The sequence below is a fragment of the Frieseomelitta varia genome, unplaced genomic scaffold (assembly GCF_011392965.1).
Source record: "Frieseomelitta varia isolate USP_RPSP 00005682 unplaced genomic scaffold, Fvar_1.2 scaffold_430, whole genome shotgun sequence".
Lineage (NCBI taxonomy): Eukaryota > Metazoa > Arthropoda > Insecta > Hymenoptera > Apidae > Frieseomelitta > Frieseomelitta varia.
Window position 1 is genome coordinate 171062 of NW_025110180.1, and position 14952 is coordinate 186013.

General features: G+C 31.6%; 1 protein-coding gene across 5 annotated transcripts in view; it reads right to left on the reverse strand.

The window, feature by feature from the left end:
* Nucleotides 1–11706, reverse strand: part of LOC122532016 — a 182731-nt gene extending 171025 nt beyond the window's left edge. For all 5 annotated transcript variants that reach the window (XM_043660421.1, XM_043660420.1, XM_043660418.1 and 2 more), the window contains exon 1: nt 11632–11706. The gene's annotated coding sequence lies outside the window, so the exon portion shown is untranslated. The remainder of the gene's footprint in view (nt 1–11631) is intronic.
* Nucleotides 11707–14952: the final 3246 nt, after the last annotated feature.

A 14952-nucleotide genomic window follows, 5' to 3' on the forward strand; every position in this document is an offset into this window, starting at 1 on the left:
AAAAAAAAAAGAAAAGATAACGAAGTACAAGGGAAAATTCGAGAGAAAGTTAGAATCTAAATGAAAATTTTTTTCATTGCCAGTCGAATGACACAACGAGTACTTTTTACTACTTAAAATATTTTCATTTTAATTATAACAATTTAATCGCAGATTTAGACACTCTTAATATTCGAACGATTACTCGTTTCACATGGACATGATCCAACACCAAACTTGAAACTAATATTGCTGCTTTTCGGTATAGTTACTTCTATACCGAAGCATGTTTTTTTTCTTTTTTTTTGATTCAACAAGCATTTACTGAAAAAGATTCGAGGAAATGTAGATGTAGATCTTTTATATAATATTTAATATTCATTCCATAACTGACAGTTTTAAATATCGATGAATAGAATTCAGAAATCTTTTTTCAAATTCCAAATGAAGAGATTCCCTCTACTGAGAACGGACTATTATAAAACAACTGGTAGTCAGAACAGTTGAAAAGAAAGAATATTACTGCATTGCAAAAACTACGTTAGAAAAATTATTACTGTAAAAAAGAAATTAAATCATTATTACTGTATCAAAGAAATTAAATTAAATAAAAAATTATTTTTAATATTATATATAATATATATTATTTAATGTAGCATATATTAGTTAATTAATTTAAAAAAAATTTTTGTTAAATTATAATTTTAAAAAGAAATTAGCTAGCCCGTATTAAAGAGAGGAAATTCTAGACCTAGAATAGAATTAAATAGCAATCGAGAGGAACACTTGGAAAGATTCGAACATTTTGCCATAGATACGAAGAGATTTAATGCGTGTCGAGCACACCCCTGGTGGTAGTTGCACGGGGTGCACCCCGAGGGGCTACGGGGGTTTCCAGGGCCGGTCGCTAGGCAACTGGCGCCTCCACCCTCGAAGGACAACGTGCTCCCTCGTCTACGGGGGTGATCGGCCAAAATATGGGAGTTTCACGTTCATTGTGCACGTGACGAATATCTGGAAGACGAGATCTGCACTCCAGGGGAGATCTACGCGAGGAATGCTTCTGGCATGCAACATCTGACTGATCTCAGAAAGATTGCCAACGAGCAAGTTAATTAAAGTTACGTTTCACTGAGCGTAATATTTTCTAAGTAATATTTAATAATAATATTTTAAGTTAATAATAACATTTAAGTTAATAATAATAATATTTTAAGTAGTATTTAATAATATTTTAAGTTAATAATAATATTTTAAGTAATATTTAATAATAATATTTAAGTTAATAATAATATTTTAAGTAATATTTAATTTAATAATAATATTTTAAGTAATATTTAATTTAATAATAATATTTTAAGTAATATTTAATAAAAATATTTTAAGTAATATTTAATAAAAATATTTTAAGTAGTATTTAATAATAATATTTTAAGTAATATTTAATTTAATTTTTATATATTTTTATATAAAAATTAGATATTTTAATTTTTATTCATATAATTTAATTTTTATATATTTTAAGTAATATTTAATTTAATATTTTATTTAATTTATAATAAGCTTTACCGACCGTAATATATTATAAATAATACTTAGCGTAACACATAATAATAAATTTTGTAAAAAGCTGCGTATAAAGGACGAAAATTATTTACTCGTGAATTTTCTTTTTTTTTTCCTTTTTTTTTTTTGGAAAATGGTAACTTTTCAATCAATTGAAGTATCTTTGTCGAACGCACGGGTCGTGCGACTATGTTGTTCAAGATTTATTACAACGACTTTCCTTTTCTGATTTTTGAGAAATTTAATATTTCGTGAATGTTTGTTTGTCGTTGAATTTTCAATTATCAAGTGTGTCAATTGTTGATGTATTTTGAATTGGTAATTGTACAAATTTTTGTAGTAATTTCGTCAGCGTGAATTATCAAAAGGTTATTACAATATAAAACGTTGACATTGTCCTGTTTCTAGTCACTTGGACGATCAATTTTAATTTTAATTCCAAAAATAAACGACTGATAAATTGGAAAATTATGTAGTGCTCACTAGATTACTATTCACTATTCACAGTACGATTTATAATTATGTTTTCCTGTTTTAGAAAATTCACTCTTTTGACTGGATCATGATCAATCATAAACTGACTTCGCAATCAAACGCGAGTTTAAATACTCTAACTATCATCACAAACAAAATTACAAGATTACTTTACGTTATTAAACATGATCGAATATAGCAAATATAAAGACAGGAGGATTTTTTTACAAGATCCACATCGTAAAAGACATTGTTGGAAATTAATTATGGGATAATAAAGACATCGAAGATATTAATTACTGAATCTTTACCCTCACTCTCTCAGATGTTATCTTGATACGAAGCTTAGCTCGGAGATCTAAGAAACAAGTGAAGATTTCGCGGCCACATCACATGATTAGCAAACAATTGATGTCGCGATTATCTTCGCAGGTGTAGTGACTATGATGATAATTATTCTCAATCATATTACTACAAATATATCATAGTACTACAAATATAAATAAATACTTCATAATAAATATTGATAATTTATATAAAAATATTATAATTGTAATAAAATGTATAATAACTAATGATAAATAACGAATGAATATTTTCTATGATGGTTACAATATATATATATATATATATTAGTATATAATAATATAATATAATATATATTGTAACTTTGTATCTTTATTTCACTTATAAATAATAGAATATTTAAAAATTGTTAGAACATTAATCATCACCATGGAAATGTTTATAGATACACACACACACACACACATATATATATATATATAATAAATATTACTCATAAATAATAGAATATTTAAAAATTGTTAGTACATTAATCATCACCATGGAAATGTTTATAGTTAATTATATATATATACATATCACGTATATATATATCATATATAATGTATCTATAAACATTTCCATGGTGATAATTACTGTACTAACAATTTTTAAATATTCTATTATTTATGAGTGAAATAAAGTTGGCGTTGTTAATTTCTTCGGAAACGCACATCTCGACAGAACGATTTAACGAACGCAGATGGCGCTGCAATCTAAATTCTTCGGAGGTAGCGGTCGCTACACAGGTTCCTACATACATTAATGTTTTTTATGCCATTTGGTCAACAACCCAACAGGAATTATAATAATTGACGAGCAACCTAACAAATTTAATTGAAAAAGAAATCACAAAATTCTTTCATCCGTTTTCTCTCGCGTCTGATCGAAGCGACAATTCTTTCGAACTCGGGCTAATAAAACCGCCTCTGGATTCTGTAAATCCCGCGGAGATGAAAAAAAAAAAAAAAAAAAACAGGTGTCCCTGGTGGACGATAAAATCGGCTGGTCAAACTGGAAACCACAAGTGACGGTGAAAAATGCGTGCGCGCCGGTCAAAGAGTTGGCGGCTGCCCGTTTTTCGCGTCATCGTGTTTCATTGTCCGCCGAGCGAGCGAAACGTTCCCGGGGATAGATCGGGAACTGTTTTCAGCCCGTTTCGGGATTTTTGCACGTTCGCCGCGTGCACGTGCGAAGGAAGAGCTCGACAGAGAGCTTGAATGGACACGTGGTGACGATCGCACGAAGAGAGAATGATTATCAGACGCCTCCGGCTGGATCATCGCAGTTACTATTATACCACGTTACAGGCTACGATTGAACGCTACGCGTGTGTATCGTCAAAGGAAATCATGTTGATACATACTGGACGATGCGCAAGTCCCATTGCGCAAGAGTTTTCGATAACAGAGAGGCGTGGAAGAATTTATGGCTGAAGTATTTTCTGTTGACTTCTCGTTTTTTTTAATTGCATCGAATTTATTCTCTCTTTTTCCTCTGTTTCTTTTTTATTGAATTTTCTCGTTCGATTTGTCGAGTTTGTTTAGTTTTGTTGAATTTTCTCATTCTTTTTTTGTTCAACGAATTTATTGAATTTTCTCACGAAATTTATCTTCTCGTTGAACTTTCTCACTAAATTTATCGAATTTATTTATTTTGATTTAACGAATTTATTGAACTTTCTCACGAAATTTATCGAACTTACTTATTTTTATTGAATCTTCTCGTTAAATTTATTCTCTTTTCTAACGTTCTTTTTTCTTCAACGAGTTTATTGAATTTTCTTGTTAAATTTGTTAAGTTTATTTATCTTTGTTGGATTTTCTCATTAAATTTATCGTCTCTTTTTTTTTCTATTGAATTTATGGAATTAAAGTGCTTCAAGATTTCTGAAGGAAACTGAGATTTTATCATTCTGTTGACCCGCGCAGAGCTTCGAAGTTTAGATACAATGAAGTTTCCATTTTTATGAAAGTTCTGAAGAAGTTCTATTTTTATTAAAGTTCTAGAGAAGATTAAAGTTTTCTTTGAGCAGAAAGACACATTCTTTGAGTCCATTGTTCCATTCTTCCAAACATTTGGACGTGAAATTATGGAATAAAGACATCAAAAGTTATTGACGTATCTTTCTTCTGAGTATACGCTTTCTCTACGTATTTACAATCTAAATTCTGACGTTTTCGTCGCTTTCTTCATTTCGTTCCATTTAAAATATCTGGTTACTGCTTCTTTACTTCTAGATATTTAGGAACTTTTCAATTGTGAAACAAACACTTCATACCTATATTACTGGCACTTTCCTAACGTGCGTTTCTTTTTTACTGCTTTTTGTTGAACCTGAGAGACTTCCAATCTGCGACCAATTTTCCAAGGTATCCCGAAAGAAACCACACGGTTTACGGTGCGGAAAAAAGCTCTGAAAAGGAGGTCTGATCGCCGATAGAATATTAACGGCCAACCACAAGCGTTAAATGTTTCAGCGGATTTTTCATACAAAATTCGTTCTTCATAGTTTGTGCCAGCTAATCGTTTTAAAAATTTAGATAACGATAATTCTGAAGAAAAGTTTACAATCAACGAAGGCGTGATCAGTTGGCATCGACGATACTAGAAAGCATAAAATTTCATCGAACCGTCAAAGACATTAGATTTAAAAAAAGAACTCATTGTTTGTGAAATTTGTAACAAATATTTTGATCATTTTCTTCAGATTCTAATTTTAATCGCCAAGTCAAGTCCAAATAGAATACTGTGTTTTGTACTAATTGTAAATAAACAAAAAATCATAAATTCGTGGAACATTCTTACTTCTTTTCCTTCCTTATACTCGTCAGTGTTAAAGGGGTGAAAACTACCCTCAAAATTGGAGGTGTGGAACATATTTTGTCAAATATCTCCGAAATTATTAACGTGTAAACTGATGAAAATCAGTGTTTTCTAACGACAAATCTAATGGTGTATACCAATTTCTGTTTAAATATATTATTTTAATATTTTTATTATTTAAACAATATTAAATATATTATTTTAATATTTTTAATATTTAAACAACATTGAATATAATATTTTAATATTTTTATTATTTAAACAACATTAAATATAATATTTTAATATTTTTAATATTTAAACAACATTAAATATAGTATTTTAATATTTTTATTATCTAGACAATATTAAATATATTATTTTAATATTTAATATTATTATATATTATTTTAATATTATTTTAACAATTAAAATATTCTGTTTGAACATTATTAAAAAAAAACCCCGTATTTCTCACAAGTTTTTCCAAGTAAATTAACAAACTTTCTTGAATATTTGCTATTTATGAAAACTATTATACATATATCAAGCACAAATTACGGATAAAATGGAATCTTGATTCTTGCATTATAAAAAATTATTTTCAAATCTGTAAATGATTCTTATTATCTGTAATGCCGATATAAGTCAAAAGTAATCCGGATCGGCAACTTTTTTAGTCGGCGGTTCCGCGTGTCTCTTTCCATTTGCCAACGCTAGTCATCAGGTTTTTTTTTTCCATTGGAGAAAAATCTGGGGAGATCCAAATGGATGGTTTCACTCACGTTTAACACGTGGCTGTTATTATAAGAAGAAACTTGGGACTGTATTGGGGAGAAAGTCTGGGAAGAACGAAAGTCTCTCGCCGTTTTCGTTATCACGTGTAGACGCGGGATCGCTTGTTCTCGCGGCGAGGTGCCAATTAAACAAGTATATCGCGTAACTACGTTGCAATTAAACGAAGACATCACGCTGCTAGTCGTGTGCCGTCAGTCGGCGTCTCGCTAGTTAAAATTTCTTACATTTCGCGAATCTTGTGAAAGGAAATTGACTTCCTTCGGGAATAAGTGAAACGAGATTCTGGCGAGATCGAAGCGCCAGAGTTGTTTCGATTTTTAATCAAATATTGTAGGATTGAAACACTTTGTTGATTCGCTGATTTTGATACTACCAAAGTAGTAAAAATAGCCAATTTATAATTTTCCATGGAAATTTTATATATTCAGTATATTGTCAGATAGTCGAATGATTTTTTTTAATAAAATATATTATTAGAAGCTCGTGTTTTTTTATTGACTAGTTCTTGTACCTTGCACTCTAATTTCTTTACTATAAATATTGTACTATAAATATTGTTACTATAAATATTGTATAAATATTGTAAATGTTTTAGTGTTAGAAGTTCCATTTCTAGTGACGTAATTAAAAATGAAAAGAATTTTATTGGGATCTAATATACAAGTATATGCAAGCAGTAATCTATTTAACGTGCAATTTAATACAATTTATCATATTTATTTTATTGAATATTCAAGTGTTTTGAAAACCACTGGAAACATGAAATTTTATTTCTATACAATTTTAAAAATCACTTCCAATTCATAATTTTATTTTTTATAACTGACTTCTTATACTTTCATCGAAATTACTGTAGTCAAAAAAAGAAGGTTAAAATGTTCTTACGGTTTCATAGAAATTATTGTAGCTGAAAAAGAAGTACCATAGTCTCAATATTTGACTACACATTTATATTTAAATTCAGTAGTATATACGTACATATATATTTAAAAATATTCCGATATAAACCGAAACTGAAATTGAACTCCTAAACCCCTGCCTTCGCTTTATAATTTCACGAATTTAAGGAACCGTATAATTCACATTGATGAAATATCGGTACAAGCCACACGAAACGGCACGCCACGAATTTTCTTTTCTTTTCTTTTCTTTTTTTTTTCAAGAGTTATCGCGAGCATCTCGAAGGACCAAGAGGGAATTTCGTAAATCCACAAATCTTAATAAACCATCGGGCGCATACCAGCGGTAGACCTGTCCTTAAGTCATAAACTAAACATCGAGCCGATATTAAGATCACTACTTATTAGTCGAGAATGAGCCGCGAGGAGGTACCTGGAGCAGGCTCTCGCTCCACAAAAAAACACCCTCTCCACGTCAGCTTAATAACACGTTTCGGAATCGTTTCGGGAACTATTCCCGAGCGTCGAAAACTTCGCCTCGACCCACGAGAGAACGTTCAATTTCCACGTTCCGGCTCTCTTCTTCTCTCGGTATGTAAATTCGAATTTATGGACCGTAATGCACACGTGAAATCTCTCGGCCGGGTCCCTGGCGTTTCGATAAATTGCAAGATACTCTACGAGCATTATTTCATAGCTGTCGTGGCGGCGCGACGTTAGTTATTCCTTGATAACAGGGATTTCTTTGTTTTTCATAATTTCGCTCGCGTGGCGATATACACCGCGCATTTGTTATTGGAAAAAAGTATTCTTTTTCTTCTTTTTTTTTTTTGTTTTTCAATTTACGATTAACGTCGCATCTACCTTCTGATCATTAGCGACGGCTAGGTACTGTTTCCTTCTTTTCAAGACGATTATATCTTATGGTAGATAGTCAGTTTCTTTTAGATAGTTCAGAACATTTCCTATGTGTTTCTGCGACGTCTGGGCTGCCGGAAGTTATTTTGTATTTTTTGCCTTTGAGCGTGGTTCAAATAGAGGATGATGGGTTGATAAAATTCGGTTGCACTGGACACACATTGGGGGTTCTGTTTTTTTAAATAGATACTCATGTGCGAGTTTGCAGTGTCCTGTTCTAAGCCTTGTCGTGACTATTTCTGTCTTTTCTTCTCATGTTGTTGGTAGGCATTGTTTGATAGAAATTTTGGGTTACATTACGAGTTTTTATTTTTTTGGAGGTGTTCCATACTTTGTTCTATGATGAAAAAAAAAAAAAGATTGAACGTGTTAACCACTTGCGCTGGCAACTGATTGCGGACCATAACGAGTGACCAAACTGTATACAATAATTCGTCGCTTTCTTTTTTGAACTCGTCGATACGATGTCACCGGATAGAAATTTCAATTAAGTAATCCGAGAGGTAATAAATTTATTATTTGTTCTGCCTGGGTTACGCTCAAATATACTCGAAACTGAGGAAATACTGCAATTCTGGGACAAAAAAAAATTCTCGAACGTGCGTCATTCCAACGGCAAGAGGTTAAATATCACAGTGAACATTGTACATTCTTTCATCCGCATTCACGTTCTACGTAATTTTGTATTTCGTCGAAAAATTCACCTTTCGTGTCAACTTTCGGGCTTTCGACAATTTTCGTCGAGTCGCTCAAAGGGCTGAATTTCTGAGATTGTGACACGTGGTGTTTCCCCCCGGAGAAATATTGGAACGTTTTCGGAGAAAATCGGCGAGATTTTCAGAGACGGTGGATGCAAGACACTTGCACAAACAGCGCAAGATGGGGGAGGACGAGAGAGGAAAAGAGAGAGAGAGAGAGAGAGAGAGAAATGCGCGCGTTTGTTAGTTGCTATTCGAGGCGCGGCGTGCGAGAGACTAAAAATGGCGAGGAACGTAAACGCGGCTGCGATACAAATGCTGAGAGGATTCGATTTGCATAATGAGCAATATAATTAGCGCGTGTCGCTGAATACGCTAAGATGACCGTAGACGTAGATAAGAAGAGATGATGGGCTCTTTCCCTCGGCCGAAACTCCGGCCCACGTTTTTCTCCTCTTCGACCGAGTCTTCGAGGTGTCCTTTGCCCCCCCTCCTCCTCCCCCCGTCGCGAGAAAAAGAGGAAGGAAGTTCAGCTGCTTGAATTCTGTCTGGGAACGTATTTTACACGGTTGTCACAAAGCGTTTCTTCCTTTTTTTTTTTCTCCTTTGCCGAGAACGTGTAACCGAGTAAGAAAGAGAATCAGTAGGAATCAGTCGTTCGTTTTGGTTGAACGAGTAGGAATTTGTTTCTGTATAAACTTTCTGTGAATCACAAAGTGATTCATGATTCGTGTGTGTGTGCGTGTGCGTGTGCCTGTGTTATGAATATATCGATTGTATCCTGTATCGCGTGTCTTTGAAGTATAAAATCTGTAAATTTTTTACAAGACATGAATTCGAATTGTAGATAATTTTTATGAGTGTAATATATATGTATATAAATAATATAAATTAATAAATTAATTTATATAAATAATATAAATTAATAATTATATAGATAAATAATTAATAATTATATAAATAAATAATTATATAAATATATATAAATAATGTATATATATATATGAATATATTGATTGTATATTGCATCGTGCGTGTTTCCAGCAACTAAATATGAATTTTTTCTGTAAATTTTTTATCGGACATGTTAGGTTCACGAAAGTACATTTAGAACTTTTGTAAATAACTTTTATGAATGTATTGTGCGTGTTATATAGAAGAAGTTGTGTATATTACATGGTGCGTGTTTTGAGTGAATAAATATGAATGTGTTTTTGTAAACGTTTTATAAAATATGAAGTGTCTCGTGAATATATTCAAATATTTTATGAAAGTATATATCGTACGTGTTATATAAAGCATTTTGAAATTTTATTAGTATTGCGATGAATTTATGGAGATCAATAAAGGAGCCTGAGCTTCAACAAAAAAATATTTGTCTTACATATTAAAAGATTTTGCATACTATAATAATATAGTATAAAATAAACTATAGTATAATAATATATTATATAGGATATATGATAGATATATATTACTATATATGAAGATTTTATATATTATAGAAGATATTCATTTATACATTCTATATCTATCATGTGTATTTTCAAATTTCTCATAAAAAAATTTTAAAACGTTTCGTTATTATAAAATTTTCTTTTTCATTATCTGACGCAGTATAATTTCAACTATTTTTCTATGTAATTAAGCCATATTTCCATATCATAATTTCGTATCATTTAAAAGTACCTAACCACAGAAAAAAAAACTATGAAACTGAAATGCCTGACAATTCAATTTCGTTAAAAGATAAGAATAAAATGACCCAGCTTGGATTAATAAAAGAAGCACAGATTAATAAATGTAAATTTCTCCATTCTCTCAAACAATTCGTTTCTTTAACGCACTCGCGTTTGTCCCCCTTTCTCTTTTAGTTTTAACGAAAAATTGCAAATTCCAGGGAAAATAATCACTGCCCTTATCGAGCTTGTCTTGAAAATAGAATTTGCATGTGTCCGTGCCATTTCTTAGCCCAGCTATTTTCAGCCGACTCTATTATATCAATGATGAAACTTCAATTTCGAGTCGCACAGATTCTAAGACGGTTAACGACGGTTAACACGTGAGCGAAATTGAAAAGTTTCGAGCGTGAATTAAACGTGATAAAAATCTCTGTGCGATATCAACGAAGGGGGAAAGAAAACGTTGTGATCGTTTCTGATGTCTTCGTTTGAAAGTGCAGTAAAAAAACTCGAGAAAAATAATAGATACACAACAAGATGTGACAATATTTTCAATCGTAAATCTCTTCTTTTTTTTCCATTCGTAGAATGAAGTGAATTCTGTTTAAATATTAATTGTTCGACGATTTTCTATTCAATGCGAGAGCATCCCTTTACTTTACAGTGAATCAAATGATACGATTTCACAAAGATTCACAACGATGAAAAATAGAACAGGTGAGTTTTTATTATTAATACAAATCCTAATGCAAACTTTTTATAATCTTTTATAATTTTATCATAACTTTATTATAAAATAACCTATATACATAACTTTATTATAAAACAACCTACATACAATTATAATAATACTTTATTATAAAACCAATTGACGATTAACACCAAATCCTCCTCATTCTGAAATTTAAATTTCCAATTCTTTTCTTTAATTTCTTTGTTCTTCTTGATCTTCTTCTTTTCTCCACAACGACTCGTCGAAACAACGTTTGTCAAAAAAACTAATGACCCAGGATCAACAGTAAACTCCATTTGACTGAAATCTATTTCGCTGAATCTAAACGCCTACTCGCTAAACATCCGTACAACTCAAATTCATCCTTAAATTAAAGGCTGCACTAAGTTACAACTGCAAACAAGTAGAATCTCAACTAACTTGCGACACAGAGCTACTTGCTATGTAAACAAACATGCAGAACGAGATCTGTGTCAACCTGCGTGCCCGCGTGAAAAAGAAAAAGAAAAAGAAAAAAAAGAAACGAAAGAGTAGAAGAAGAGTAGAGAAAGAACGTGAACACTGTGGCGATGTGGTCGTGACCGAAGCGTTTTAGAAAAAAAATTAGCGACTACTTGGCGCATTCCGAAGACAACAACGACAAAAAAAGAAAAAAAAAAAAGAAGAAAAAAGAAAACGCAACAAATCAAAATTACTGGCGACAAGTATAGCATACTATTTAGTTGGAACTTTACCTGAATGTTACAGTAGATTATAGAGGATTAAGAGCGCGCTGTTCGCCGCAGTGACGAGATCGCTCGTAGATTCTGAAAGAAACGATAATCGGTGATGTTTCATCGGGAATGCATCGGGAAATTCGAAATTCGCGGTTAACGGGAAATTCTAAATCCCGTGTCGATAATCGCGGTTATCTGTTTTATCGACGACCGCTAGGACTCTTGGAGTTTCCCTCGACAAACAAATTTGGGACGCGTGAATATTTTATTTCCCTCTTCAGGATTTCCAAGCGGCGGGAAATTTGAAACGTTAGTTATCAGCGAGTAATTAAGTTGGCAATTATTATTCGCAAATAAGCTAGAAAGTGAGCTGAGAAAATATTTTAGGAAATCAATGTAAGAAAATTTCGAACATTGGGAAACTTGTATACGTAAGAAAATTACGATGGTGGATACATTTGTTGGAGAATTTAAAGTTAAAATTGTTTTCTACTCTGTTCACTATTGGTATAGATTATACTCAGATTTTGGGATGAAAATTTTTGGAGCTTAAGGGATCAAAACATTTGAAATGTTTATCGTCGCACTTGATAATTATTCACTTATCGACGTGATTTTTTGTATGAGACAGAGTTTGAATCCAAAGATTATTATCTTTTAGAAAGATTTCTTTTGTATTACGAAATTATACTCATATTTTAACGGATGAAAATTTATAGGGGAAACTTGAAACATTGATTATTACCTCGAACCATTGGTTATTATTAATAATTGACCTTACAGTTGATACAGAAAAATGAATAATAAAAATAGATATTAAATTTGAAAAATTTGGAGATGAGATTATCTTTCAGAAATAATATTTTCTGAGAAATAATCAAAGTATTTTGTCTGCTTAATATACAAAAATTCTCTCGTTCCGTGAAACATTCCCACGTGAAATTGCAGAGAGTAATATTTTGTTTCGAAAAACTATCCTTTTTTTTTTATACGATGTTATCAGTTTAAGAAACACCTGCAACCAGCCAAAAATATCTACGATTAATTGACACGATCGAAATTTTATGTCCCGTTATTAAGCGTATCTCAGTTACATAAAACGAAAGTCACACGATCTAGCGTGCGCCAATTTATCAAACACGCGTGTGAATGCAAACGCAAGATAACAAACAATGATATAGGTAAAATTCGTTGCGACTGTTATTGTTACAGCGACAGGCAAAATATTATCGACGTACGAAATATCACATCGACATTTCAGATGAAAACTTCAAAAATTTTATCGACAAAGAGATTTTGAAAAAGAAGCTTGCCTGCAATTTTCAGAACCTCTAAATTTAAAATTTTCTCCAGCGTACAAAATATTGAGGAAAATTCGCTGAATAATATTTACGAAAAAGAATTGTGTTAATATAGAGGGGAATATTTAATAATTTACTAAAAATTACTCTATGGAGGAAGAGAAATCGCGAGAGAAATTTGCAAATCAGATGTAGACCGAGGAAGAAAGAAACAGTAATGAACACTTGACCTCTCACTGAGCGTTTTTTTCCACATTTTCGCCTCGTCACTCGCATCATTAACCTCAGAATACTAATGCCCGTAATTTCTTTGTAATTCCCATCCAAATTACGACGTCTGATGTGACAATCACCTCTCATTCATAAACACTCTTCTTTTTCACCTCTGTTTGCTAATAAACAGGACGAGCAAGAAAGATATATTAAATAACAAATTGTTTCTTGCTATTAACTTTGGAACTTAAATACCAGATTGTTAGTATAATGTAATATAAAATAAATAACATAAATAAATAATATAAAATAAATAACGTAAATAAAAAATATAAAATAATATAAAATAAATAACAAAAAAATAATATAAAATAATATAAAATAAATATCATATTAAATAACAAATTGTTTCTTGCTAATTTTGAGGCGCGTTTAAATAACAGATTGTTAGTATAATATAATATAATATAAAATAAATAACGTAAATAAATAATATAAAATAATGTAAAATAAATAACGTAAATAAATAATATAAAATAAATAACATATTAATATAAACACATAATATAAAATAATATAAAATAAATAACATATTAATATAAACACATAATATAAAATAATATAAAATAAGTAACATATTAAATAACAAATTGTTTCTTACTTATTATTAATACATAAAATGATAGAATCATATAAAATTGTAATCAATGTATAAAATTACAGAAAATGTATAAAATCTATATGTAATCAAATATTGTAAAATACAATCGATAAATCAGCGTCCAAAAAGAAATGTATAACCCCTATGTTTCAATTGCAACTTTCCACCCTCGATTGACCAAATTATCAAGAATCAAGAAGAACATCATTTTTCGCTCTTCCAAATTTCATTCGATCCCATCCACCCTTGTAAACATCCAACTCTCAACGTTCGAATCGCAAAGTGACAGCCTTACAAAACGTTTCGCTGGTGCGATAAGGGACGAGAGGGCCAGGTTTCCACGATGTGAAAATTCGTGTCGCGGCTCGCCCCGTTCCTCGATGGTCCTCGATGTCTCAAAAATTCGACGTGTCGGCGATAATGAGCGCTCGCGCTCGGATCGTTAATCCGCGAAACGAGCGGGCTTGATCGCCGTTCAAGGACAATTTCGAAAGAGGCTTGCAATTTACGCGATTTGTCTCGAGCCTCGAGCGCCACGTGTTTTCTACATTGTTCTGTTGCGATTCATTTCGGAAGATGGCGAATATTTATGAATTGATTGTGAATGGAATTGCGATCGTTGGATATTGCAACGAGCCGAGTCGAATTTAAAGAGACCGCTGAATGTCAGGTTTTCTTGGGAAAAATTAACTTTTTAATGAACAACGTCGCCACTTATTTATGTTATGAAAATGAATGTGAAACTGAGAAGAGTTCGATTCGACGCAGACGAACAAAATTTGACATCTTTCCTTTTTCTCGCGGACCGAATCTTCATTTGAAGATTCTGTGTCTATATTTTTTTGTACGACTTTGCATAATTTCAAAACCCAAAGCACAAAGACTTTTTGACAGGATCGTATTTTCTCTGCATCGTTAAACGAACAAACGAATATTGATTTATAAATTGTTACTATTTAAGGGGATCAGGACAGTGTGAAATTTTCAAAAAATTTCGATTTCTTTGTTTTGCTTTAAATAGTAGTTTGAAGTCTTAGAAATAAGATACAAAAGGCCATAGCCTTCAAAACGACTTATATTTTGAGGTATAATAATAAATCCGCGGATACAGAATAATTGAATTTGTATCACTGTTTACAACTTACAAGCAGTATTATCGTAAAT